Below are 24,114 nucleotides of genomic sequence, written 5' to 3' on the forward strand. Positions count from 1 at the left end.
TTCAACATTTAGGCTTTGATTGCACATAGTGGTGCAGCTGCTAAGATCCAAATATATACATGCTTCCTACCTATGAGCACAGGGACACCATGCCCATGACTACATTGTAATATTGACACAAAGGGAGAAAGGAAGATTGTTGCCACTGTATATTGTCTCAAGGGACAGAAGAGAGCCAAATTACATGTCTGTTATCATTCCAAAAGGAAAATCCACAAAGGAAACCTATACCTTTCCTTCTGACTAGTTCAATTTGTCTGAAAATACGGTAAAGATTTCGATACAGGGGAATCGGTTGAAGTAGAGCCCACTTGAATGTTTATTATTGAATCATGATTCATAACATCACACTTACAAAAATACACATATATATTTCATGGGGCCATTTCACTTGGTCCAAGTTTTGTTGCTTCCGATACCACCTTTTGGTGAAAGGTGAAGAAAAATTTTCATGACTACGAATGGATTAAATAGTATCCACTACGTAAAATCAGATCCTTCGCATGATGATTTAGCTTTACCCCTCCATCTTTCTTTATCAAATCAAAATCTTCCTAGAGAAAAAGTATACTCTTTGATATACAAATGAAAAACAATATAAATCACATTAAGGTCTTCCAACGTTATAATTTTCTGACATCAAAGCACAAGTTTGTTGTCGCTGCGTAATTCATAACAACATGTGCCTGCAGCATAGGTCAATTTTAATTATAGGAGACTTGGGAGTTTTACCTTAAACAAGCATCTTATTCCATGCTAGATTCATAAGAAAAAGAATAATCTTGATTAAGAATATGATATGATTTCTATCTTGTTCCTACGTAGGATTATAATCTAGACTACAGATTAAATGAAAACTCCATATACTGATAAAAAAGGGGATTTGAGATCAGATTAGGTATTTTGTCCATATCAAGCTTATCCTTTTCAGTTTTAGCAGACAAGAACCACCAAATCATTATTCAACTAATCATTTGCAAACCCCTATATTTTGTTTATATATCCAAGATTAATTAAGTCAGCTCTTCTGGCATGTTCTTGCAAGTAACTAAGAAGAACGAAGTTAATCTAGCATCGATTGCAGTTAACATCTCGAGTGTTTAATGACCCACCTTCATTATCAAAATAGATTGATCCCTTGTCAATTAGCAAATAGATCACGGTGATGAGAGTAGAACAATCCGAAGAGATCCCAAACAAATTGGATTGACAAAAACTTTTAGCATTTAGTATTAATATTAGATCTGAAAACACAAAAAATATATAATATCTCTATCAATCCCTATAATCTCAACTTAAGAAAAAAGAAAATAAAACAAGAATGGAGACTATAATGCAGTCGTTTAAAGAAGCTTGTGAAGAAACCCCAGATGTCAACCCCCACAACAAGAAGTTGTTGCAGTCCGAAAGAATCATCAAGAGATTGATAATTGACGCATTCTCTTAGCATGTTGCTCTCAAAGAAAGTTGAAATGTTTGAGCCTTGACAATTAAACTTAAAGAACACGTATTGTTAGACCTAAATTGTCGACTTAGTGTCAATAAATCTACAGATAACTTTTTATGAAGCCTGCAGTGCCAGAATTATTTGAAGTATGAACTGGTAAAACTATAAAGAAAGACAAAATTATCACCCCTCCAAATCTTTTGCTCAGTAACACTAGTATCCATTAATGGCAGAACACCATTAAACCAAAATTTTTCTCTTATAACAGTTGCACTCATTTGCCTGGTCAAAACTCTGGTTGGTTTCTTTAATAACCATAGTAACAGAAAATAAGAATAATGGTAAAATATATGCAATTATGTACTTGCCATAAGATCAAAAGTTGTTTTCTGAATTTCCTCAAACATTTGCATTCAAATAATATTATCAGATGTGCAGTAAAAATTTAAAACAATTATTCTTACAATACAATGGCCACTGTAATAGGATGATGGCTAAATAATCAAAATTCAAATACCCATCATGTACATGTAATGTAACAAGGGACCTTCAAAAGCTGGTGTTTTAAACCATGGAACAAATCCTCAAGGCCAATCATCCAATACTCAAAATGCTCAGTGGTGATTCTAAAATTTGCTCCAACTGCTAAAATTCCAGGCCTTTTCTCAGAGAATAGAGGACACAATCATCTAACATGTTTATAGCCAATCTGAAGACTTATTTACTGCAAACACTTATCCTTGGAGCTGCACAATGTCACGCATGACAATGTAATACACTGCTTCGTATGCTGACCAAGCAATCCACAAATTTGAAACTAAAATCACCTTTCATATTACATTGCAAAGATTCCATGCTCCAGCTATTTACATGTCCTCTGCATGCTCCAGCTTCTAATAGTCCTCCTTATTGTTTACCTGAGAATCATTTCTAATTCATGATAGTAACCTCATCGGGCTGAAAGTTGTGATATGGAAGCAGTCGCGTTGTATGAAGAAGATAAGCCAGTGGAGGAGAATGTGTCTCCACGAACCCTACTTGTTGCATCTATGAAGGTAGGGCTTGTAGGCTGCAGCAAAGGTTCGCCATTGCTCAGCAGCAAAATAACGACCTCAGACATGGTGGGCCTTGCAGCCACTGTGGACTGGGTGCAAAGCAGAGCTATCTCAATAACTCTCTTAACTTCTTCTGGCCTATATCCATTTGGATCCAAGGTTCCATCCACCAGATCGATCAACTTCCCATTTTCATATAGTTTCCAAGCCTGTTAACCAATGATATTAATCTAAAATCAATGGGATAAAAGCAAGTTACAAGAAGTATGTGCAATACCATTGGGTTTACGCCCCTACTGGATTTCCGGTAAGTGAGCTTGACATGATTAGAGTGACAAACATATGCAATACAATGACTAAAGTGGTTTACAAGGAATCTCTTTTAAGAAGACTCTCAAGTACTTGTGGGAGAAGACTGGTAGTCTTAGCAAGTGAGATAGCTCTTATAAGATTTTAAGTAAACCCTGCTCCCAGTCAAGCCATGGGACTTGCTAACAATGAATATGTTTTATGCATTTTACAGAGTACATGATCTTTGGCTTCACTGCTCAAACCAAAATATGAAACAAAACACTCGAGGTGTAAGAAAACATCGGATAAAGAAACATAAAAGCTAACCCCAGAAGCAGCACATATTTCTCACTCAAGTGAGAAGATAATTTCATAATGCAAAATAACACATCCTTCTAGTTAACAAGAGAAATCCTCCACTTGAAAAACTGGTAAAACTATTAATACTATCTAATTTATTACTTGGACACTTTATACATGCATAAAAACTTCTATAAAGAGAGGCATACAAAAGAAATGCAAAAAGCTGCTCATTGAATAAGATACTGAAGAGGACAATCGGTCCATCATAACATGAGAGCACAACCAAAGTTGATGCCATTTATGGTCCTAAAAAATTGGTTTGGCAAAAGTAGTTTGCTTTGGCGATTGAAATAGTTCTAGGCAGGATAGGCTGAATCGAACCAAACAAGCCAGAACTAGCCTGGAACTGGCCAGTTCTGTGACTCGGTTCGGAACTAGGCACCCTCCCCTTCAGCTTCTTTTGTTAAAAACAAAGGCCTTCCCAACACTTTATTTTGGAAGTTCATTTAGTCGATGGCTAAACGACTCCCCCTTCTCCCCAATTTGCAAAATCACACTGATTCAGCGCGATTGAAGAAAGATCTAAGCCTAAATAAGATGTGCTTCCTCTCTCTAAGAGAAGCAGGCAGCGAGTGGCACGAAGGGTAAGCAGGCAGCAAGTGGCACGAAAAACAAGAAGCAGCTACCCAGCACACCAAAAAGGAAAAACAAAAGGTACTTGCAGCCCCAATAGAGAGTGAAGAGGAGAAAGCAGTTCATTTAAATTTAGAGACTAGGAGCAACAGTTCTGGTGGTCATAGATCTGCTGGCTAGGGAGGGAGTGGAGGACATAGGACTATCGTTTATGAGACAACCACAGGATGATCTTCAATTCACTGGTGAGTCGCAGTTTATGTATGCTACACAGGATAGGGACCACGGTGCAAGATATAGTGGAGCCCACAAGAATCCGATTGCATATAGGAGACAAGCTCCTCGAGGTCATTTAGAAGGACACGATACAACTGCAGATGACCTCGCACGTGGAGTAAGATCCATAAACGTATCAGATTCCGAGTCGTATAATAGATCCTATTATCTGCATGACCGCATCCATAGGCAGCCTATGACCCATACGGATACGGATATAGATATGGTGCGTCTAAGACATCTACCAATGGCTACTACACTATGCAGTCTGGAGCATCTTACAAGTCGAATTTTGCTGCCGGCTTATTCAGATGGACTCCTCATAACCATTTTATTAGCTAGTTTATCAGGTAGAGCACACCTCTCAAAGCCAAAGCTTCGGCTAGAGATCTAAGAGTGCTTATAACCCGAAGCGCGCTCTTTATGGGATGGACATATAAGACTACAATACCGCTGGGTTAGAGAGGTGGGCTGATGTGCCTCCTGACTATACTAATAATTCGGATATTTACGAAAGACATCGCCACTCGACGAGATTTTAGATATCGATATATATGTTACACTTTAAATATATATAATTAATTATATTATTTTATATTTTTTATCTTACTATTTGATTTGAAGATATTTCATATTGCTTCTTGTAGCATGCAACATCTCACTAATCATTTTATATTTTGTATCATTTAAAATAATAAGATGTATCATTTAGATTAAACCGGAATCATATAAATATAAAAAAAATCAACAAAATATCAAATTAGACTTAAAATTATTGAAAAAGTTCAAAAAGATTAATTATTAATTAAATCAATGTGAAAAACTCTAAAAGAAATTGAGCGTGCCGATAGTAAATCAACGTGAAAAACTTCAAAAAAAATTTAGGCATGCCGGTACCGGCACGTCCAAGCATACCATGTTGGTACAGTACCAAACCGATACCATACCAACCCGTCTGCCGATCAGTACGGGTTCCGGTACCGGTTCGGCGAACCTCGAATCTTCATTTTTACTAGTTTCAGCCAAAAGCAAGAAGTCTATATCTATCAAAATATTAGTGATATTATAAAACAAGAAAACAAATTAAATTAAATCAAGAGAGTAAATTAGGCATCATTTAGCAATATGTTCACTGCTTGAAATTTTTGTGTCAATTGTTTCAGTGGTTTCATGCTAAAACAATATTTTTCAAAAAATAAAAGCTAAAATTCATGATTCACATCATTTAGAACTATCATATATAATTTATTGTTCAATAAGAATCTCATCGTGACATCCAAGTATCTGGAGAATTCACATTGTGAATATAGCCAAATCTATGCCAAGAAAAGTGAAAATTAAAACTAAAATATTTTTAAAGCCATTCTTAAAACTTGCAAAATTAGTTTTGATGATCACTTCTAAGAATTCGAAGAAATGAAGAACATGAAAATTGTTCACATACGCAGAGATAAAATAAATTTTGATCCTATAAGTGAATATTAGTCGAAACACTGAAATGGCAATGATCTTTTTTTGTTTTAATGAAAACAATAGTGTTTTTTAGCAAGGTCAGCAGAACCGCTACCGAAATCCATACCGGTTGCCTAGCAGTATGGTACAGTACTTGTACTGACTCACGACATACCAACAAAGGGGAGCCAGACAAGAAAGGGGAGAGGAAGAAGAAAAGAGAGGAAGAGAGAGTGAGAGAGAGGTGGAGGAAAGGAAGAGGAAGAAGATGGGAGAGAGAAAGCGAGAAGGAGAGAGACAGAAGTTGAGATAGGAAGAGAGAGAGAGAGAGGGCTTTCAAGCCTCCTATCCTCCGGCCGTTGTGTAATAGGGGCTCTGACCCCTTTTTATTTTGAACTTTTCTTTAAAGTGAAATCAGCAGTTTCAAAATAGAGGCTCCGCCTTTGTTACGCAACATCTGGAGGAGAGGGGCCTCGAAAGCCCTCTCCCTCTCTCGGCCTCTTTCTCGCCCCTCCCTGTCCCTCTTTCCTCTATCTCTCTCTCTTCCTCTCTTTCCTTCTCCATCTCCTCCTCCCTCGCCGATTTCTCAAACAAAGGGGTCGAATTGTGCCAATCCACCCCCAGTACAAGCTTCATATGCCCCGAACCAGATGGTTTGGGACAGTACCACCTTTCTTTTTTAGTTTCACTTTTGGAGCTTCATCCAAAACTTAAACCAAACATTCATCAGCTAAAACTTAATATAACATTGATATAAAATCTTGTACTCATGACATCTAGCACATACTCTTAGTTGCTCAAGAATATCACGAACTAGCATTACTGGTAGTTCACAAATAACTTGAGATAAAATGAAGTCTAGAGAACGCTAAGTGAATTTAAAGATGTTTGGAGTGATATTCCACTTTGCTATAGATCTAACATGAGTCAATAATCTCTTGGTTTAAGGACATAGAACACCTGAAATTTGTGAAAAAAACAATCACGATCTACTAAGAAAGTACCACATTAATGCTCAGTGATATGACAAGACTTTTAAATCAAGTGAAATAATAGGGTAAACATAAGGTCACCTTTTTTTTGTTTGTAAGATAAAAAATATGGTAACATATTTGAGGATGAAGAAACCAGAGATGTACAGGGCAATTAAAAAAAAGAAAATGAATGACAAGCAGCACAGAGACCTTAACTTAAGCTATCTCTTTTTTGTTTTAACAAGTGAAGATTTTTTTTTCTTTATAAATTCCATCAATATCTACTAAATCACACATTTATTTAAGTTATTTTTTTCTCTAAGCTTTGTTATTAATTTATTATAGTGAGTGAACTACATTTTAATCCATCAAGGTATCAAGACATTTGTGTGACGCCCATCATTAAGCTATAAAGATCATTGAAACATGAAAAGATGCTTATGCTTTTATGGCTTAACAACGGGCTGTTTTGGCAGATAGGGATGTTATATTATTTTGCAGAATTGTGGAAGACATGGGGGGCTAGTAACAACAACTCAATATCTTCCGCTTTTCTTCTTTTGATCATTGAATGTGCTATTTAATGGGTATATGCAATTAATTTTATACCCTTGTATACTTGTGTTAGTTTAATGCAATAACTTCAATAAGTACAACTTTAGCATAAAACTACACAAATTATGATTATATAGTTCAAAAGTCAAAAAACAACAAAATGGTTCAAAATAACTTGCCCTGATTTTTTTCCTTCAATCTTTTTGATTTTTATGAGACTTCAAAACTCAAACGGAATGGAAAAAACGGACAAAATTCTGTGGGAGACTGAATATGAGAACCCAAGTTTTGAAACCTTAAAACACGAACAGATTCCCATCTAGGAATTAGCCATTTTAGCAAATAGTCAGTGTCACATCTTGCAAAGCCTTGATTAGTCATAAGCCGACTGAAGTCATGAATTATTTACATTGTTATCCCAGACCTTTTTATCAACTTGCCAAGAGTAAAAGGACTTCATTTTGTATATTTGCATAAATCAGATGAAGGCATGTTTTGCATATGATGGTCTTTATCTTGTAGACTTGGCTTCATTCTAATGGTCTCAAAACTAAGAATTTGGCATTCTTCGAACAAGGCTGGCCTCATTATAATCATGTCCTAAAACTTGATTGGCTTTCTTCTATAGGGTTGGTTTGATTCTAATAAAGTATGAAATTAGAATTTTCGTCTTCTTTCAATGCGGTTGGCATTATTCCAACTATCCCAGCAATTAGAATTTCAGCCTGTAGACACCCCCGGACATCCCAGTCGAGGCTCTTAAGCCTAAATCAATAAGTGGTCACATGCTTAAACTTTGCTCCATGGCTTTTATGGATCTTCATTTGACCTACCTCCATGCTTCAAGCTTCAAATTGGTCAAATGCACATGCAATTCCACTTTCAATTGATTAATTGGACACTTAATTGCACCCAATTGAGCCCAATTAATAAATTGATTGATTCCCCAATTTTTGAGCCCAAATTTCAACTCTCCAATCTAATTCACTCCATTTCACTCCAAATCAAAATCTAATTCATCTCCTCTCCAACCTAAATCCAACCCTTTAAAACCCTGTTACTTCCCCCAATTTCCTTAGCCCGGTTCACTAACCCCACTGCAATTCTTTTTTAATTAGCCATCATTTCCCCCTTCCATCCATCCCAGTTAGTGTATTTTGATTGGATTATACTTAAATATTCTCAATTGGATCGAATACCTGCAATTTCAATTCAATTAGACTCGATTGAGTCTAATTTAGACTACTTTTGAAATTCTATCCAATGAGCTTAAATAAGGCTCATTTGAATTGTGACATCCCCCCGTGTCCTGGATTTAATTTCATAAACTTTGGGCACTATAACCCCTCAATCGAAATCACCCCAAAATCCACTGGAAAATTCAAAAGAAATGGAAAAGAAGCGAGAATATCAAATAGATTTAAAATTTTTGGACTCTAACTCTTCCTCTACAAGCAAATTGGAAAAAAGAGTACCTAGCCATTAGACCTATGAGAGAGCATCTAAGTTATTCAACTTTTAGAATTTGAATTATCATGCATGGTTCTCCAAAGATCAATAATGGGATGTCACTTGGTATCATCTCAACTTTTCTCCAAATCCAAAAATTTAAATACTAGCAATTGCTCCACCCATGGTCTCACATCTCGGTAGGATGTCCAGCGGGACACCTGGTAGGGTACCATCACAAGTGTTAGGATGGAACCATCCCACCATTGTCCTAGTATCTCGATTGGCATGTTTTCAAACATCCCCTATCCCATGTGTGGGACGGGGCAAGACGGCAGCTTGTCTCATTCCATAGGCAAGCCCGGAAAGCCCCGTCCTATGGGATTTAAAACCTTAGCTCCACCCTCCTAACCTTTATAAATAGCTCCAAGAGAAAAGAATCCCTTTCTGTAGGCCTATAGTTCTCTTAAGTTCTCTTAAAGATCTCTCTCTCCATTTCTTCCATCAAGCTCCTTTTCCATAGAATTGATCTAAATCTTGATGCAACCTAGCCAAGAAGCATTGCTTCTATTTCAGATCCAAGGAGGCTAAGAGCTAGAAGGAGAACAAACTCGGGGAGATCCCATTTGGAGTCTCCTCCAAGGAGGACATTGTGCCAAACATGCTGAGACACCATTGGAGAAGAATTCTCTTCGTTTTTTTTTTGTTTGTTTTTTCTTAAATCTTGTAACCTAGATATCTAACATGTAATTTCTGCTTGATATAGTAAATTTTCTCCTTGACGATAAGAAAGCTTGCCTCTTTTTTGTTTTTGCTTGTTTTCTGCAATTCTAGTTAGTAGCTTGTATCTTTCTTTTCTTTCCAAAGTTGGGCATCTAGATGGGAGAATAGAATGTAAGGCCCTTTAATCTATCTCGACAGAGGTCCCCAAGCACTAGATCCACTCTAGATCAAAGTATCCAAGGGCTTGGTTAGGGACTAGAACTTTTTATTTATTGACCTAGCCACCATGCGCCTAGTGGATAGGCATATGGCATAGACGCCCTTATTAGGCTACATAGATGAGTACGGGCCAGTGTCTTTGTATCTAGGGTTAGGCGGGGAATCTTAATCATCAAGCCTTCCCTGATACTACCCTCAAGCCTTACCTAAAGCTCAAGTTCCATTCATCCAGCCTTATATACCCTTTTCCCTTTTAGTTTTTGGTTTTTCTCCTAAAAGAACTGACGGCGACTCCAAACCTTCCCCAAATCATGTCATGGCCCTATCTCCAAGCATGTCCACAAAGCCTTCTTCATATGAGATAGGCCTTATTCTAACTATCCTCAATATTTAGAATTTTGGCAATCTCCATGCTGGATTGGTTCCTATTCTAATTATTTCCAACACTTAAAAAGGCCTTCTCTATATGGGATTAGCCTTAATAAATACTATTTTGGGAATCATCCTAAAGGATTTACTTAAAAATTTATAAATGCTTGGCCTTCTTCCTATGAGGTAGGTCTAAACCTAATTACATCCAACATTTAAAATTTAGCCTTGTTCTTACGAGGCTAGCTTTGTATCAAATTAGTATTTTTGCTTTTTCCTACAAGGCTAACCCACTTTCTTTTGAAGTGCTTGGCATTTTTCCGGTGGCTTCGGCGCAACTCAAATTATTCCTGTCATTTGGAATTCTTGCCTTTAACCTGAATTTTATGCCCCAAACTTGGAATCAAGGTTCATTGTATTGATCGGTACTATACTGTACCGGATGTATCATACCATACCGGTACCAAACCAGTATGCAGTCTCGTGTCGTACCGACACTTAATACGCCTTGCCATCTCGTAGCGCACTATGTACCAACACTATAATAGGATGATACCCGTATGGGCTTCGATATCGAGATGGTGAACCTTGCTTGGAATATTTAGTCTTATTCCCATAAGTTAGGCAATCTACTAAATAAACCCATATATTTAAGACAACTTGACTCTGCCAAGAAAGTTGCTCATCTCTAATGATGTTTACATCTTTAAGTTGTCAACAATCATCACATTTCCAAAAGGAGTTGGACTTATAAGTCCTTAAATATGGTATTATTTTGATTCAGATAAAATATTGCTGCCTACATGCCTATCCATCTATAGTCAAAAAAGGATAGCATGAGGTGCCGAAATCTTGTTCTTTTATGAGTTTTAAACTTTAGACTAGTGATTTGGACCTGCTAAGGTCAATGAGCCAACCCAACCCACTGGGTCACTGACCAGTTCCAACCTGCTATTATGGCCAGGTTGGGACAGATCCAAAAGTAGCTCAGCTATAGTTTGAGATTGTCGCTTAATTCTTCTTACCTACATATGTTTCCTGATGGGTTGGGACATCTAATTTACTATCGTTTCTATGTCAGAGGAAGAAAAAGAGAGGAAGGTGGAGGAATAGGATTCTACGCGACTCCCAAATCCTATGCAACTCTCAAATCCTACACGACTCCTGAATCCTATGCGACTCGCCTCCTCCACAGATTCGGTGTCAAAGTGTGCCCTCCACCATGAGCCTAGAGTGGGAGTCATCCTCCTTGAATTCGGTGTGGAAGAGTACCCTCTGCTTTGGATCTAATATGATGCGCTCCTATGCCACAAATCCAGACACAATGAACTTACTAACCATGAATCTAATAACAAAGAGCTCCTTTGTCACAAATCAGGCAATGAAAGATCTCGCTCCCATGGGTTCGACAACAGTAGGATTCTCCTTCCTCTCGAATTGCAAAATTGGCATATTCCTAGCATGACCTCTTCTCAGTTAGAATGTTGAGCCCTAAAATAAGGCAGCTTTCCTAATGAATACAAAAAGTGTAGCTTAAGGGTTTTTTTATTTCGGAACTTTTATTTAGGTAATTTTTAGAATTAGTTTTAAAGTCCTATTTTAAATGAAATTGGTGTAAAAGAGTCTTATATTAGGTATATGTTGAGTTGGACAGGTCATGAAATAATTAGAATTTGATTTTTGGTTGTTTTAATTATTTCTTTTATAGGGTCATGTGTTAATTCGATTTTTTTCAGAAAATATTTTGGGGATCAGCCATTTGCCAATTAAGAGTGCTAGTTTGCTTGGAAAGCAAGTCATGTAAAGTTTATAAAAGGTCTATTAGGGTTGAATTAAAAAGCATTTTACATGATTTGTTTTGAATACAAAAAGGACTTCTTTATACTAGGTTCAGCCCTCCCCTCTCTCTCTCTCTCTCTCTCTCTCTCTCTCTCTCTCTCTCTCTTCTTCATCTTGTTCATCTTCTTCTTCTTCTCTATTTATTATTCTCTTGAGTACTATCTCTTTTCTCTATTTCTACTATAATCTAATACATAGCTGTGCTATTTTCTCATGCCTCAAATTTGAATTTTCCTACAAGTTAATTATTGACCTTCACCGATTGAAGGATTACAATTAGAAACATGACCTATGACCTATAACTCCTCTAAAAGAAAACATTTGTTTTTGGTTTTCTTGAATCTTATAGTTTCTAGGAAATACCTTTTCTGCCCTGTTTTCTGTGATAGGACAGCTAGGAAGCTTGTTGACACAAACCCTAATGTAATCCATTCCCTAGGCCCTCCAACGCATCGCAGGCCATCCCCAATTGGTCCTGCATCATTCCCCATTTCTCTTTTTTTCCATTTGCAAATTTTAACATCAAGGAACCAGCCAGGTGGAATCTTGTTGGACTCACACAGGTCAAGCAGTTCAGATGCCCAACTCGCTAGGTTGAATGGTTTTTCAAACATATCAATTGCTGCATGACCCAATCTGTCATAGGACTTGGGGGACTTGTCAGCGGGTCGACACGAGTAACAGTGCTTTAAACAACAGCTTTCGATTTTTTTTTTTGTTCCTTCTGTAGCCTATACAAAAGTTTGGCTACTTAGGATGTTGGAACCCAATGTCTCCAAATACAAATTAGGTACAAAGATCATTTGCTCAAACTTCTATTGCTTAACAGAACCCACTTCTCATTAGGTTGTTTAGGTTTCTGCAATCTATTCCGGTACATATTTTGGATTCAAGGACTACTTGACCAAATAAATCAAGTTATAGTGAATTTAATTTCAGATATAGATAGCTAGATTGAAGCTCTATTTATCATAGACTTGATCTTGGTTTGTACAACCGCAATAACTTGCCCTCATATTTTTTAAACTTTTATAACCAAAGGCCTCAAAGGCAATTTCAGTATTACATCACACAAGGAATATCAGCTTTTGCTTTCTCCAGCAGTTTGAGACACCAGGCACGACATCAAACGAGGTTCAAAAATTATTGCTACATTTGTCTTACATGATACAAAAAAATAGTTAATGATATATAGTTCAATCATATGGACAATTGAATTTGGAGTCAGATTCTAGTACTTATGGAATTTGGATGAAGTTCAGGTCCAGAAAGCCTTAAAAGATCCAGTGACCTTATTATTGACCCGTTTTATGTGAAACTATCATCAAGTTGCATGATTTTATAAAGCATGGGATGAAGACCGCAACCAACAAGACAAATTATATGTTCAAAAAGAATCCCCTAGAGAGAAATATAAAGCATAAATAGTAAAAAATTGTTTTAAGGCATAGTTCCATATTGCCAGGTGAAATCACTGGCTTTTTGTTTAGAAAGTAAATGTGCTGCAGCTAAAAAGAGGTTTTGAATAATATTACCCATTCAAGAAGGTACTGAGTCTCAGGCTCAAGCTTTATGTCATTGCTCTTCCGACCACTAACTATTTCAAGGACAACAACTCCATAGCTGTATGTATCAACTTTCTCAGATAGCTGTCCATGAATTGCATACTCAGGTGCTGTATAACCCCTGTTACAGAATTATGTAGAAAAATGAAAGCCAAAAAATTGCTAGGTTACCATTCTGTCTACAAAACAGGAAACATATACAAGTTACCACTATCAACAAAATGCGAAGGACAATGAATAGCACAACCAATGCAACTAAATAAAACTTTCACCCATACAAGGTTCCTGCAAATTTGGTGCTGAGATGACTCTGATCGCTTGGAAGAAGCCTTGCCAGGCCAAAATCTGCAATTTTGGGCTGAAAATCCTCATCAAGTAGTATATTACTAGACTTTATATCACGGTGTATGATACGGACATGGAATTCCTGATGCAGATATGTGAGACCTCGAGCCATGCCAACAATTATATCAAATCTTTGTTTCCATTGAGGGTTTCATGTCTGTCACCTGTCAAGAAGATACCACCAATGTAATTGACATCACATGTAAGAGGAATATGCAGAATATTGTCAAAAAGATAAAGAATTGTACAGTGCAGAAATTTTTTAACTTGGGCTGTTTATATCAATGTGTCAAGTGCCGATCATGACTATGGGACACTCGGTCCTCGTAAATTGGGGCATACAAGTCTATTTCAGTAGGTCTTGCCCATGTTAGTGACTGCATAAGCTAGTACAAACTGACACAGGTTCAGAACCCTATTAAAATAAGCTCTTCCTTTCTTGTTCGCCTAATTTTGCACCCGGCAGAAAGAGGAAAAGAGAGAGGAGAGAGGAGAGGACGAAGGAAAGAGGAAGAACTCAGTTTCGATACCGGCATCATAAACCCAACCATCAGCTCCCATAACCTACCCTGATCCTAAATTTTGATAAATAAATACCAAAAGCCCCCTGAACAATCATTAAAAGCACAGAAAACAATACAAAGAAGGCATCTACGTGAATCACTGAGATGCCAACCTATTGCAATTGTTTGGATGGTACCATCCAACATAATCCCTGACCAATACCTAGTCTAAGACTGAGATTTAAAATCTTGATTCAGTCGAGAATACTACCAATCAGGTAGGAAAACAATCTATCAAAAGCCGCTTGTGGTCCAACTAGTGGTGATGGGTGGTGGAGCTGACAACAGTAACCAGTGACATTGCCAGATGTGTTTTGTCTCTTCTTTCTTTCTTTACTTTCTTTGTTCTTCATAGAGTTAAATTTCAACTTCTTTCTTCTCTTTCTTTCTCCTCATGTTTTGTTGCTTTTCTTTGTCTTCTGTTACTTCCTATGAATAACCAGATCATCCCCTGTTTTCTCATCCTCCACTCCTTTTTCCACTATCTCCTTTTTTATATTTCTCTTCTGTTACTGTCTCTTCTTCATTAGGCCAGGATTCCTGTTTCACTTTTATTTTCAGTTTTCTCTGTTATTTTTGCCTATTAACTTTTCCTCTTTCTATGTTTTCTATTTTCTTGCTTGTTGGCAACTAGATATGGTGGTACAGGTTCCTAGCCTTCTAAAATATCAATATTCTATATTCTCATATCTCAATAATACAAACTATATTCTCATTAACATAGTAATGAGTTTTATATAGACAACCCAAAATCTTAATAAAAGTGCACATAAAAATAAAATACTAAAGTCCACATAAAATCAAAATTCTCTAATTTCTAAATAAAATAAAATTTTATAATTTCTATATTTGCACCAAACAGAAGTGCACCTAAATTTTTTTAACAATCCTCAGTCACAGCCCCAATTATCCCACACCATAATCATATCAACGTGCCTCCGCATGAACCCAAAAAACCATAGTCCTAACCTAACCAAATTTATTTTTGGATCTTTATGGGTTTTAGCTAGCCATCACTAAGCAAATATTGAATTCCAAAAGACACTACTACACGGTGTAAGTTAATAATAGAATATTCTAATTTTCTTAATATTTATAATGGGGGCATTGTTTGATCACTTTACATGTATAATGATACCATGTTGATCTTAAAGATGATGACTTGCTTATCCAATATCAAAATTTCCTAAAGTCATCTCTTCATGGTTGCCCATATCACGTTTGAATAGGTCAGAGTCTAGGCCACCAAGCACCAAAGATAAATGAGTATACTTTCACTTATCAAACACATTCCATTGTAAAATTTTGTTTTTTGGGCCTCTCATTGTTCAATAGGTCTGGATTACGTTATCATGCATCAAGACCTAAAGGGCTCCTAATTTTCTATTAGTTCTTTAATTTGTACTTCTGTTTTTCTCTAAAAAGCCAACCTGAATGAACGACATAAAGAAAGAGATGAAGCTTCTTTTATTTTGACGTATTCATATTTATATTTTCTTTTTTTCCTTTGACATTTCTTCCTGCTTTCTTTAGCGTTTCATTTATCTGAAAGTCTATACTGACTTCATGAAACCAGTTGATCATGCAGTGACACGTAACAAGTGCAAATAATCTAGTAACTGAATTTCTATGAAACTATAGAACAGTCATTTCCACACTTCAGTCCCAAAAAATGGTGTACACTATTTCTTAATTAATACTTTAGAAACACCATTCTAACCTCGCACTTCACATTCATATTTCTAGTTATATAAAATTTAAGTTGACTACATTTATTTTAAAAAAAGATTTTCTAATTTGTCTTAAAGTATTTTAGAATATAATTTCGCAAATAGGTGTACTTTAGATGTTGGTATAAGCCAGTACTCCCCAACATATAGTTCTGCATGTCATGCCATGCAGAGTTTAAATAAAATCAAGCTTAAGATGTGATGCTAATAATCCAAAGGAAATTAGGAAACAGAGCATTTCTCATTAAGTGGTAAAGTGATAAGAAAGCATAAGACATCACAAAGCCTCTTAATAAATGAGGCATAAGATGGTCTGCCATGACATCTCTCTGCAAAACATGCTTCATTGTTTTCAAATTTTTACCAAGTTAAAAATGGAAAAGAAAACATCTACAAGTGTTGTTTGGAATTAGCATGCTAGTAAACTGCATGCGAGGCATTTTCAGACAAACTAGAATGTTCGGATTTTATTTGAGAATAGCCTAATTATACCCCAACCTAGAAAATAAAACTGAAAAACAATATATGATTAAGTTTGTAGTTAAAGCTGGAAAGTTTAGTACCAAATAGGAACTTATCAAGGCTGCTATTGGCCATGTACACATAAACAAGCAGCAGATCAGGGCCTTCACTAGAACATCCAAGAAGACGAACCAGATTTCGGTGATGAACAATGCTTATAAGCTTCACCTCACTCTGGAAATCAGCCTTTGCCCTGCTGGTTCTAGCAATTGCCAGTTTTTTCACCGCAACTATTTTGCCATTTTCAGTACCCCCTGCCATGGATCAACAATTTAAAGCACCCAAAATAATAGTGTGAAATACTAAAAAACAAGATTCACATATACAAATAGATAGATACATTGCATATTTGGGGATGGCATGTTAGTTCCCAATGTGCAAAATTACAAAATTTACCATGGGCATTCTGGTATTTTGGACGATAGTTTCATCTCATGTTTGTTATTTTATTTCTCATGAGATTTAAACTGAAGAATCATAAAGATTTTAGGGCTTCGAAGAGACTTTTTCTTTCCCTACTTCTATCCTTACACCATTCCACTAGCATGTTACTTTTAGACCACCAGACACCACCGCATTCCTTTCAACCTTCCTCCCACCACCAAGCACTCTTCCCTCCGCCTTCCAAGTACAACTCTCCAGCGGTCCCCAACCTCCCAAACCCTGCTACATCTGCTAACCAGAAACCCTTATGTCTCCTTGCTCCTCCCATTGGCTACCATCCTCACCTCCCATCTCCTATCACTGATATCTGAAACCATGATAACAAAAATTTCTTGACATCCATATAATCTTCCTAGCAGATGGAGATGATGGGAAACCCCTAGAAAATGCTAAATTATATTCATTATGTTTTACATTTATGAAAGAGTTCTGTGCATTGAAGGAATGTAAGACCGTATCAAAGAAATCTGAGTGTTTAGCAATTTGCTCATATTTTGCGCCATCTAAGTTCAACCTTCTGTCAGAATGGTAGAAACATTATGGTACCTGAGTTATCCAGTATCACCATGAATGTGATATTTAGAACTTCCAAGGCAATGAGATTGTGGCATGTTGATACCTAGTATCTAGGAACTGTCTCAACAGCAGGTAAGTTGCACTCTTCTCTATTTTGAAGTGTAGAAACATTATGGTACCTGAGTTATCCAGTATCACCATGAATGTGATATTTAGAACTTCCAAGGCAATGAGATTGTGGCATGTTGATACCTAGTATCTAGGAACTGTCTCAACAGCAGGTAAGTTGCACTCTTCTCTATTTTGAAGTGAAAAATGTGGTGTCCAGGAAGTGCATACGTGTATCAAGCCCTTCTCACAATCAAGAACTAGAAGGTGGTCATGTACAAGTTCATTATGATGGAAAAAGTTTAGTTTTCAATGGAGTTGAACACAAGCATCCAAGCATTAGTGAATCTTTCTAGGAGTAATACTATTCAATACATCCACTCTTAGATGATGCCGTAGGTGATTGATTTAAGCTCATGGGAAGCAAAGATAGTTTGCCCAAAGCAGAATGCAAGACTTAAACCATCTCGTCATACACGTGGGACTCTGCTCTACAGAGACTAAAACATGCTGTGCCATCTATAAACTTTACTTGTTAAGGTAATCTTGAATACCCACTTATAAACATAATCATACCTGAGCTCCTGGCATCCATGACAAGCAACTGTTATTGTATAGTTTTAATATCAGATGCACATGGATTTGGTTTTCCATTTGGTCCCTCTTTCTTTGCCTAAAGGCAATCAAGTCAAACAAGCATCCAAATACCTAGTTTGGGTTTTTGCCTCATACAGTTCATACACTTGTTTTGTCGTTTGTTATAAGAAGAAAGCTTTAGTTTGGGATGTCAATATACGGAGAACATCATAGTATACTTTACAGGAAAGAATTTTTGGAATTTAACTTTCCAATATAGCAGAGAGCCATCACTATAAATTAAGAGAAAATATCATTTGACAGCATATTATTTCTCCATCTTCAACCTAAAAAATTCCACTTTCCACAAAATTTATGTTCGATAAAAATATTTTAAAAAATTTAATAGGGAAGAATGAACTAAGCGAAACTACTGGGGGTCACCAGTTTCATCTGGCACAGACACTAATATGGTGATATGCATAACCAATTGATTCACAAGATTTTTGTTTTTGAAAAAAATAATGATTTGGGCCACCCAAGAATCCTAGTTTATATGATCCAAATAAGCAAGAGAGAGGAATCTTACAGTGGAGAAAGAAAGTTACAAGTACCCAACTTCAGATTCTTGACGAGACCCATTTTGAATGATGAAGTCAATAGATACAGATGATGAATGAGAGGAAGAAGGGAAAAGGAAAAGGGGAAAAGGGAGTGTCTCCCAGAAATTCTGGGCTTTAAAGAAACAGATCTGCAAAATCTTATGATATTTTCTCTCATTATACGAGATACGGTGGTTCCAAATTGCCATCACCCATGAACAGCAACCTTTATAAGGGGATGAACCGATGAAGTGACTTTTTATATAGGGAACAACTATTTCCATTGTTCCTTAGGAACTAATGAGCTGACCTGCATATCAGGTCTGAAATCATACTGTAAATTCTACAGAAGCTACTATAGAATTTCTAAGTCCTCTCACCTTGTATACCTCTCCAAACCCTCCTTCTCCCAGCTTATTTTCCTCGCTGAAATTCTTTGTTGCAGTTTTCAGATCCTTGTAATGAAAGTTCAATGGAACCTGGAGTCCTGTTTCCCCTAATATGTCTCCTGCGCGAGCAATTATGTTACATAACAGGAAAATAAATTTCATGAGAAATTATTATAAGAATAACAAAGCTAATCTCAGTAAACCATCTGATTTAATCATCCAATTAGATTACTCAGGACATGGCACCAGTTTTAAAAAGATAATAATAAGTAGGAAGATGAAATAATATACCAAGATGAGCATGAACCCTTGGATGACTGAAAAGTGGCAATATATGATGTAAGATATAGGCATGTAGCATTGAAAGCTAAAGCAAGATTGGTGGATTTGTAAGAATGCAACTCAATGAACTATAAGGGCAGTCCAGTTGAATATTCATGTATGGTATGATGATAACACAGTAAGTCCTAAACAAGCAAAAGGTACATGACCCTAAAGGACCCACTCTATAGGTTGGGTTAGTCAACTTTATGCTAGCCAAAACCAAGTTACATCACTTTTATATCATCATGTGCAACAATTCTTTAGCTCCTCCTCTTAATATTACCATATGTTATTATGGACATTAATTTTGGTCTCTGTTTGTCCAAGTACCATTCAATTTGATTCAGGTTAGTCTAAAGCTCTTTCGTCAAACCTTGTTCCATGTTTTTAAGCCTTTGAATAACTGCCTAAAGTTCTCGACAGATGCAATTTCTGATTAGTGTTTGAATAAGAAAATAGTGTTGAAGTGGGAGTAATCTTTTAAGACAAGACAATAGGAGGAAAGCATCTAATAATCAGGGATTTGGTGCCTACTGCAGTTTATAATAGAGTATAATAATTTGATTAATGTGTATAGACAACTGTTCTTGGGCTTCTAGGATCCAGTTTCAGCTTTCCTCAGAAAATTTGGAAAGGAATAAAAGATAAATTTCAGATCATTCCATGGTTGCTGGAGATAAGAATGGATATTTGGTTCTAAAAATAATATTTGGAATAGATTTTGAGTTGTTTTATGAAATATTAGTCGACTATGAAATGATTGATTGATTTATCTTCAGAAAGAAGTAAAAGAGGAAAAGAGGATTAAAAAAAAGGCTAGAAGTAAGAGAAAAAACAGTAATTAAGCAAATAGGGAAGAGAGAAAAATCAAAAACTTGTTTCCCCCACTAAGAGTTGGTAACCTCCCTAAAAAGTGGCACACAACTAATATTAAATGTGATCAAATTGTTTAGGGATTCTTACTATCTATAAATCGTAAGAAAAAAGCATATGTTTATAGATAACAAACAAAAAAGAAATGTATCTTCTACCCATAGAGTAACTTTGCATAAAAAGGAAGAATGGAAACTAAATAGCTGGCCAGTTGGATTTCTTAGACTCATTACTTAATAATACGACTAATTCCATTGATGAACCCAGATGATGAGCTGGTTGCCCTGATTAACAGGAAATCAAATGCTAAGAGACCCTAAATTATTTTCGGTTTCCCCAAATGACCCCAACTTCTGTTGATCTTGCCAGTTGATGCTTTTTAAACCAATTGTGTAACAAAATTAAAGGTGAATCGGGCAACAAAAAAGGAAGAAGAAATTTTCATGTTATCATTCTTTGCCATGTGAAGAAACTATTGTAAGCTAAACCTAGCATTTACTGAAAAGGACATAAATATTTGTAGGTCTTTTTTCCCTAAAAAGGAGCATACTTGAATGTGGTGGCACAATTTTCACTTATTTTCATTGCTCCCTTGTTTGAGCACAACAAAGCATGGTTCTCAGTTTATTCCTGTCTCTCTAGTTTGACAGAAACAAGTTTAACAAAGTAAGAACAAGTTCCCAAAGACAATTATGCAGAATCCAACCTCAGTTGGGTGACATTCAATTGGGTCTAGTGAAAACCCAAAAGTATGATCAAAGAAGATAAAACCTGCAGGTTCTACCATACTTACAATACTCCAACTTTTTAAAATAAAGATAATGGAGTATAATTAATTAGTGTATATTTCCAAATCCATAAAAGACTGAATTCTTCATCTCCTAGACTTATTAAAAGTATTTTTGAGTATGAGTACTGCATTGGAGAGAATGGAAAGCATGATAACTCTCATCATAGTAGAGGCCTCTGGTTGATAAACACCTTCTACATTATTGGTACATTATCCTGCAAGCAAGGTTTTAAATCCCATGGGACAGGGCTATCCCGGTTTTTCCATGGAATAGAATGTGCCGCCGTGCCGCCCCATCCCGATGCTTGGGATAGGGAATGCCCCAAGACATGCCGATCGGAATGCTGGGACAATGGCGGGACGGTCGTATCCCGACACATAGGATAGGACCCCATCCTGGTGTCCCACCGGGACTTGAATCCTTGCTTGTAGGTAATGACAATGAAATCCCATCTGCAAACAATTATTAGCAAATGGATTTTCATCATGATAAAATCATGTCTTTACAAGGATCATGGCATACACGGTACTCACTTCATACCTCAAGTACGTGAATCAAGTCAACCAAGAAAATTTATTAGATTAAATGCTTACTATTTGATAAAGATAACTTAGTTTTTATTAGATAGTATTTGCTCCTGCTTATGAGCAAAATTAAGTCTAGGTTCTTTTTCTTTCTCTCTCTTAGATTTTAGATAAAATAAGTTCAACGGAGTCTAGATAAGTTTCCAAAAGAAGAGGACAAAATAAAAAAGGCAAAGAGCCCAACCTCAACCGGGCCATATCCATTCTGATCCCATAAAAATCCAAAAATATGACCAAAGAAGACTAAACAATCGGCTCTACTTTAGCCAAACTCAAAGTAAAGAGCATATTCTCCTCTCATGGTCATTCAACTGCAAAGAAATACCACCTACAACTTCTTTTCGACTGGCTGTGAGCGTTTGACTTTGTCATGAGTAATTCTTGCATCATTTCTATGAAATAAATAATTGGTGAAGCTCCCAGTCTTCTTCTCAAAAGCAAATGTGTCGAAGATTTCTTCTCTTTTTGTCTTTTTTATATTTTTGAAATAAAAAATATGCCAAAGAATCATAAAGTGCGCAAATATGATACAACACCTTCCTGACAAAGGAGAAGAACATGTCTAAATTATAAATTAGGCTAAAAAAACATGGCAAGTAATATAGTAAGATTCCTATTGACAAACGCATGATGACAGTATGGTTCGGACTTTCTCACCTTTTTGAGCCTTCTCGGGCCTTTTTGACTGTCTGACCCACATGAATGCCACCAGACCTAGAAGCATCAGACCCGCAACTCCACCTACAACTCCTCCAATGATGGCTTCCAGTTTGTTCAACACCCCTACTCCACCATCGCACCCAAGTCAATAGCTCTGAGATGTACTATATGTAGCTTGTAGTATAGCTTTTCCCCATGACAACCAGGTGTCCATGGGGAACGCATTCAAATGGAAAACGATGAGGATGAGACCTCTAGTCGTTTCCCAGGCGGTTCCCACTAGCGATTATGAGAAATCTCCAGTAAATTAAAGGAAATGTTATAATCTTTTAGCGTTTGATCACCTGAATCCAAGAAGGGAGCAAGATCTACCGTCTCATTGGCCGGGAAGAAGGCGGCGTTGGAGTACCTCAGAAAGCACCCTGCATCCACCGCCCTCCCGTCGGAGTCCGGCGGGCACCCCTGGATATTCTTGAGCGCCACCTGAAGACACTGCGAGCACCCTCTCTTGTTCACCGTCTCCACGCACTGCGCCGCCCCGTATACCCCGCCCCTCTCCGCCGCGGCGAAGAACCCGGCGATCCGCGGCGTGGCGACGACGAGGTTGCGCACCAGCCCCACGGCCGCCGCCGCGTTCGGCGTGGTTCGGCCGCTGCAAATCCCGACGTTGCCGGGGAGGGTGCCCTGGTCGAAGAAGAGGGAGCTCTCGCAGCGGAGGAAGCAGCCGTCGAGGGTGACGCGGGCGCCGTTGGCGGCGGAGCAGTTGTGGATCCGGGCCTCCGCCGCCGCGAGGCAGGCGAGGCAGTCGGCGCGGGAGAGGTAGGGGCGGCACTGGAAGAGGACGTAGACGGGGTCGGAGGCGCGCGGGTGCTGGGCGGTGGCGAAGGAGGAGGAGGAGGAGGAGTTGGAGATCTGCGCGCGAAGGTCGGCGTAGCTGGCGTTGAGGTTGGCGAAGAAGACGGCGGAGTCGGAGACGTTGTACTGGCTGCAGCCGAAGTTTAAGAGGTTGGCCTGGGGCGCACCGGTGACCGGACTCGGACTCCATGTTAAAACTAATAGGGAGGAAAGGAGGAGGTAGCGGTACATGTGGAGTGAGATACAGGTGCGGTCACCGGAGGTGGAGATCGTGGTGGATCGGAGGAGGAAGAGGAGAGGCAGTAGTAGGGAGAAAAGGCCGCAGGGTAACATTTTTTGGTGTTTATTTCTTGAAAAAAACATTTGTTGGTTTTTATAAGCTTTCGGCTTTCCTTTTTTTTTTTTTCCTTTCGGCTTCCCAATTTTTCTCTCATTTTTTCGGTAAAGTATTATCCGCGGATGGAATTGGCGGCTTCACGTAAGGCTGCGGATGAAAGGTGGTGAAGTTTTTTTGGGGGGAGAAAGTGGTGAAGCGTTTCTTGGGGGATGCAGAGCGTTAAGCGGCCAGGGCGTCCGCTCGGGATGAGAATGTTTTGAGAGCGGGAGGAATGGTGGTGACGTCAGGGTGAGGAAGAGACAATTGAACTCGACTACTTGCTGGTTGGGGTGCAAAAGAGCCAGGCAGCGGGCCTGGGCGCTTGATTCATCGTTTTTGGATCTAAATTCAGCTTAATTTGATTATTATAGGGCTCGTGTTAAACTCAAATAACCCGAACAATCTTTTAAATCAAGCTTCGGTATAACAAATAATAGTAATTAATAGTAATTAATTTTTGATCCTTCCATGATTGCGGTATAACAAATAATTTCTGTTGATGAGAACTTCTATTTCTGGTCCACAGAATATGCGTCTTGTTATTCCCTATCCCTAATAACAATTTCATTAATTAAAAATTCCAAAGATAGCCCATCTCCACTGGTTTGGTTTATAGTGCATTGATTCCCTGTCCACACGATATGAGTGCATTCTGTTAAGTAAATTCTTCACGCACGTTCATGCCAAAACTATTCTTTCTTCGTAC

The 24,114-nt window shown here is 37.7% G+C and overlaps 1 pseudogene across 1 annotated transcript; it reads right to left on the reverse strand.

Moving 5' to 3' along the window:
* Positions 1-2,244: 2,244 nt before the first annotated feature.
* Positions 2,245-23,598, reverse strand: LOC103696787 (cysteine-rich receptor-like protein kinase 2; annotated as a pseudogene). The gene is made up of 8 exons (XR_016399789.1): positions 22,522-23,598; positions 22,175-22,300; positions 18,937-19,064; position 16,998; positions 16,352-16,564; positions 13,429-13,659; positions 13,121-13,271; positions 2,245-2,711 (listed from the first exon to the last, which is right to left on the reverse strand). The product of XR_016399789.1 is annotated as a cysteine-rich receptor-like protein kinase 2 (transcript).
* Between the last annotated feature and the right edge of the window lie 516 nt (positions 23,599-24,114).

This window comes from Phoenix dactylifera, chromosome 3 (assembly GCF_051530095.1).
Source record: "Phoenix dactylifera cultivar Ajwa chromosome 3, Ajwa_hap1_PhDact_Kaust_v1.1, whole genome shotgun sequence".
Taxonomy (NCBI): domain Eukaryota; kingdom Viridiplantae; phylum Streptophyta; class Magnoliopsida; order Arecales; family Arecaceae; genus Phoenix; species Phoenix dactylifera.